The sequence below is a fragment of the Colobus angolensis genome, unplaced genomic scaffold (genome assembly GCF_000951035.1).
Source record: "Colobus angolensis palliatus isolate OR3802 unplaced genomic scaffold, Cang.pa_1.0 Scaffold166, whole genome shotgun sequence".
In the NCBI taxonomy this organism is placed as follows: Eukaryota; Metazoa; Chordata; class Mammalia; order Primates; family Cercopithecidae; genus Colobus; species Colobus angolensis.
The window spans coordinates 1,095,304-1,101,047 of NW_012114777.1; the positions used below are offsets into that span (position 1 = coordinate 1,095,304).

The following is a 5,744-nucleotide window of genomic DNA, read 5'->3' on the forward strand; positions in this document are numbered from 1 at the left end:
TGATCTCCTGACCTCGTGATCCACCCACCTCGGCCTCCCAAAGTGCTGGGATTACAGGCATGAGCCACCGCGCCCAGACCTCTGACCATGTTTTAAACCACCTTTGCATCTCCTTAGCTGCTCAATAAATATTTGAATGAACAAAAAAAAAAATTACAAAATTATTTACCCTGTGATCCAATAATCCTCTTCTGCAGATTTATTTATATAGACATACGAACAAGTTTATTCATTGCAGCATTTTGGTAAGAGAGCAAATGAGAGCAGGTCAAGTCTCCATTAATAAGAACTGGTTAGATGGTGATATATCCATATCATAAAACACTGTGTACATGAGAAGAAATAAAAAAGAAGCCTTTTAGTGTTACTGATAAAGCTGCATAATATATTTTTAACTTAAAGCAAGATGTAAGATGATAATGAATGCAACTGAGTATGTTATAATATGCTTCCTTTTGTGAAGGAAAGAGGGGGAGTAAAAACAGGTATTCATAATTTTGCACTTGCATAACTCCAGAAAGGAAAAAAATAAATAAAAGTCATTATCTGTGGTAAGGAAAAGAGACAGAGCAAGGAAAGGAATGAGAGTTTTCACTGCATACCATTTATATTTGATTTTATGTCAAAGTATTGCTTGCTCAAAAAGAATAGAATGTAATAGTAACAAATATTGAAACGTAAAGTTAAGCCTCAATCTGCACAAGCCTGCCTTAAAGCGCCTTTAATCCACTTCCCTAACTGTTCCTTGCTCCCGTGTATCACACTACTTGCCTTCCCTTTCATCCAGTTTTCTCAAGCTAACTGAATCATGGTAAACATGCTTTTAACTGTGCCAGGAATTCACTTTTCTCCAGCCACTTTCTAAAGTTGAAAGTAGAGGGCAGCAGGCTGGGCATGGTAGCTCACGCCTGTAATCTCAGCACTTTGGGAGACTGAGGTGGTTGGATCACCTGAGGTCAGGAATTCAAGACCAGCCTGGCCAACATAGTGAAACCCCATCTCTACTAAAAATACAAAAATTAGCAGGCATGGTGGCAGGCGCCTGTAGTCCCAGCTACTTGGGAGACTGAGGCAGGAAAATTGCTTGAACCTGGGAGGCAGAGGTTGCAGTGAGCCAAGTTCATACCACTGCACTCCAGCCTGGGTGACAGAGCAAGACTGTTTAAAAAAAAAAAAAAAAAAAGGCAGAGAGCAGCTAACAGGGCCATGAGGGAAAAAGACTAAAATGCACCCGTTTAAGTTATGCCCCTCTAGTAAATGTTCCTGTGATACTACACTTCTCCTTCATAACACCCATCACTCTTGTATTTACTGTCCTCACGGTTCAGAAAAACTCATCTCTTTTTGTTATTGTCATAGCTAAAATTTATTCAGAGTATTATAATCCAAAAACTGTAAAGTGTTTTACATAGACTAAAATCTCACAACTAACTTATTTACTATGATTATTTATTTAAAGATTAGGAGATTGATACCCAGAAAGAGTAAGTAACTTGGCGGAGGGTCACGCAGCCAAATGACAGGGCAGAACCTACGTCCTTAATCCTTACACTCCGCCACCTGGGACAGTGATGGTGGCAGGAAATACCCTACTTTCACTTTCATTATTTTAAATATTTAAACAACTTATTTTATCTAATCCATTAAAAAAAGAAAATTAGTGTCTAAGGCATTACTTGATACAAATATTAGAATAGTGTAATTGAGAAAAAGAAGTTACATGAGAAATATAATGTGGTGCCTGAATTAGGCCATTCTTGCATTGCTATAAATAAATGCCTGAGACTGGGTAATTTATAAGAAAAGAGGGTTGGCTGGCTCACGGCTCTGCAGGCTTTACAGGAAGCACAGTGCAGGCATGTGTTCAGCTTCTAAGGAGGCCTCCGGAAGCTTACAATCATGGCAGAAGAGGGAGCAGGCCCTTCACGTGGTGAAAGCAGAAGCAAGTGAGAGAGTGTTGGGGAGGTGCCACACACTTTTAAATGAACAGCTCTTGTGTGAACTCAGAGCAACAGCTCACTTATCACCAAGACGATGGTCCAAACCATTCATGAGGGATCCATCCCCATGATCCAAACACCTCCTACCAGGCCTCACCTCCAACATTGGTGACTACATTTTAACATAAGATTTGTGTGGGGACAAATACCCAAACTATGTCAGTGCCCTATGCTGAAAAGGAAATAGTTAAGTGTATACTTATTCCTTTCCTTCACATAAATCTGATCATGGCCAGGTGCGGTGGGTCACACCTGTAATCCCAGCACTTTGGGAGGCCAAGGGAGGCAGATCACGAGGTCAGGAGTTCAAGACCACCTGACCAACATGGTGAATCCCCATCTCTACTAAAAATACAAAAATTAGCCAGGCGTGGTGGTGGTGCCTGTAATCCCAGATACTCAGGAGGCTGAGGTGGGAGAATCACTGGAACCCGGGAGGTGGGTTGCAGTGAGCCAAGATCGTGCCACTGCACACCAGTCTGGGTGACAGAGCGAGACTCCATCTCAAAAAAAAAAAAAAAAATTCTGATCATAAAATAAATCTTATTCCCATATTCAGCAAGCATATATTTCATCACCCACTATATCCTTAGCATCATGCCAGGAACACTGGGGAAAAGCAAAAACATACATAGACTCAAGATTTGATATTACAGTCTAGTATTGAAGAGATCACACAATACTAAATTGAACTTAAGATTTTTATAGATACTTATTTAAGTTTAAATTCACAGGATCTGGCAACCAAGCTAACACCCTCCAGGCAGGAAAATATGAATAGTCCAAGAAAATAGACATAAAGATACTGATGATGGATGCTCCCCAGTAAAACAGTAGAATAACTGACAGTGAAGCTTTCATTCTTAAAGGTCCGTCCACATGTGCAGAGTTAGCAATCAGCTTTTAATGCCTTACTTTGTGTGTGCATGTGTGTGTGTGTGTGTGTGATGGAGTCTCGCCCTGTCGCCCAGGCTGAAGTGCAATGGTGTGATCTTGGCTCACTGCGACCTCTGCCTCCTGGATTCAAACGATTCTCCTGCCTCAGCTTCCTGACTAGCTGGGATTACAGGCATGCGCCACCACACCTGGCTAATTTTTACATTTTCTGTAGAGACAGGGTTTAGCCGTGTTGCCCAGGGTCATCTCAAACTCCTGAGCTTGAGATCCTCCTGCCTCAGCCTCCCAAAGTGCTGGGATTACAGGCACGAGCCACTGCACCTGGCCAAAAAAGATGGACTGTTTAATAAAATTATTCTGGGAAACTTGTGTGACCAACTACCAAAATTAGATCTAGACCTCACATCACTTATTAGTGTATTTGTCTGTTCTCACATTGCTATAAAGAAATACCCGAGACTGGGTGGTTTAAAAAGAAAAGGTTTAATTGGCTTACAGTTCCTCGGGCTGTACAGGAAGCATGATGCTGGCAACTACTCAGCTTCTGGAGAGGCCTCAGGAAACATACAATCATGATAGAGGCGAAGGGGAAGCAGGGATGTCTTACATGGGTAGAGCAAGAGCAAGAGAGAGACTGGGTTGGGGGGTGGGTTACATACTTTTAAACAACCAGATCTCATGATAGCTCACTCACTTACTGTCATAAGAACAGCACCGAGAGGATGGTGCTAAACCATTTACAGAGGATCCACCCCTATGATTCAATCACCTCCCACCAGGCCCCACTCCAACTCTGGGGGTTACAATTGAACATGAGATTTGGGTGGGGACATAGATTCAAACCATGTCAATTAGGATAGGTTGTCAATGCATCAAAGACTTCACTGTCAAAAATGAAGTCATAAGAAGTACCAGAAAAGAACAGTAAATTCCTTTATAATATCATAGTAGAAAAGTCTTCCTAAAGCCATAAATAAAACAATTGATGCTTTCAACTACAAAAACAAAGAACATGTCTTCATAGAAAGAAAATTAACAATATAAATAAAGATTAACAAGAAATAACAAACTGGAGGAGAGGATTTGTACCTCATATTACAGCAAAGGGCGAATCCCTCTAGTGTAAAAAGAGTTTCTGGAAATTGACAAGGAAAAGATCAACAGATGAATGATTAGCTGACAGACATAGAAATATGAGTGATTCTTAAATATATAAAATTGCTAATTAAAACTACCTTTCAATACCATTTTCCATTATGGCCAAAATCCAAACATTTGACAAATATAATTGGTGAAGCATGAGGACCATGGAGAAATGCCTAGGCACTCTTGGATATTGCTGGTGGAAGTACAAACTTTAGAGAAAATAATCTGGGAACATCTATTAAAATTACAAAATCGCTGGTGTGATTCTGTACTGCACGGCTGCTCTCTTGAGCCGTGGTCATTGATCTCCGTCCACCTTCTCTCCCACCTAAGTGTGTGCCGCCACCGGATGGAAGATTTGATGGACAGGGACATGAGGCCCCTGAGGCCCCAGAACTATCTTTTCAGTTGTGAACTAAAGGCTGACAAAGATGATCACTTTAAGGTGGATAATGATGAAAATGAGCACCAGTTATCTTTAAGAACGGTCAGTTTAGGGGCTGGTGCAAAGGATGAATTGCAAATTATTGAAGCAGAGGCAATGAATTATGAAGGCAGTCCAATTAAAGTAACACTGGCAACTTTGAAAATGTCTGTATAGCCAACAGTGCTTTGAAATATCACACCCAGTGGTCTTACGGTTGAAGTGTGGTTCAGGGCCAGTGCATATTAGTGGACAGCACTTGGTAGCTGTGGTAGAAGATGCAGAGTCAGAAGATGAAGAGGAGGAGGATGTGAAACTATTAAGTATATCTGGAAAGCAGTCTGCTACTGGAGGTGGTAGGAAGATTCCACAGAAAAAAGTGAAACTTGCTGCTGATGAAGATGATGATGATAAAGATGATGATGATTAAGAAGATGATGATTTTGATGATGAGGAAACTGAAGAAAAAGCACCAGTGAAGCAATCTATATGAGATACTCCAGCCAAAAAAGGACAAAAGTCAAATCAGAATGGAAAAGACTCAAAACCATCATCAACACCAAGATCAAAAGGACAAGAATCCTTCAAAAAAAAACAGGAAAAAACTCCTAAACACCAAAAGGACCTAGTTCTGTAGAAGACATCAGAGCAAAAATGGAAGCAAGTATAGAAAAAGTGCATTGAACAATCCTGGGCACTACTGGTAAATTAAGCTCAAAGATGGGGAGAAAGGAAAAGGAGAGACAAATATAGTCCATATTCAGTATCAACAATCCAGACTGAAGTCTTCTATTTTAATCCCAATCCACTTTTCTGATTTGCTGCCCATGCCTCTTCAGGTTGGAAATAATCTCACTCTTAGTTCCCTAAAGCACTTTCTTCTGACTACTGTGATTTGGTAAACCTTGCCCTTTGCTTTCTATTACTTGCACATTTGCCTCACCTCTGACCATGTTTTTTGTTTGTTTGTTTGTTTGTTTGTTTTGTTTTTTTGTTTTTGAGACACAGTCTTGCTGTCTCCCAGGCTGGAGTGCAGTGGCAGGATCTTGGCTCACTGCAAGCTCTGCCTCCCGGGTTCACACCATTCTCCTGCCTCAGCCTCCCAAGTAGCTGGGACTACAGGTGCCCGCCTGCACACCTGGCTAGTTTTTTGTATTTTAGTAGAGACGGGGTTTCACCCTGTTAGCCAGGATGGTCTTGATCTCCTGACCTCGTGATCCACCCACCTCGGCCTCCCAAAGTGCTGGGATTACAGGCATGAGCCACCGCGCCCAGAC

At 41.4% G+C, this 5,744-nt stretch overlaps 1 pseudogene; it reads left to right on the forward strand.

Moving 5' to 3' along the window:
- The first annotated feature begins 4,392 nt into the window (after nt 1-4,392).
- Nucleotides 4,393-5,151, forward strand: LOC105508708 (annotated as a pseudogene).
- Nucleotides 5,152-5,744: the final 593 nt, after the last annotated feature.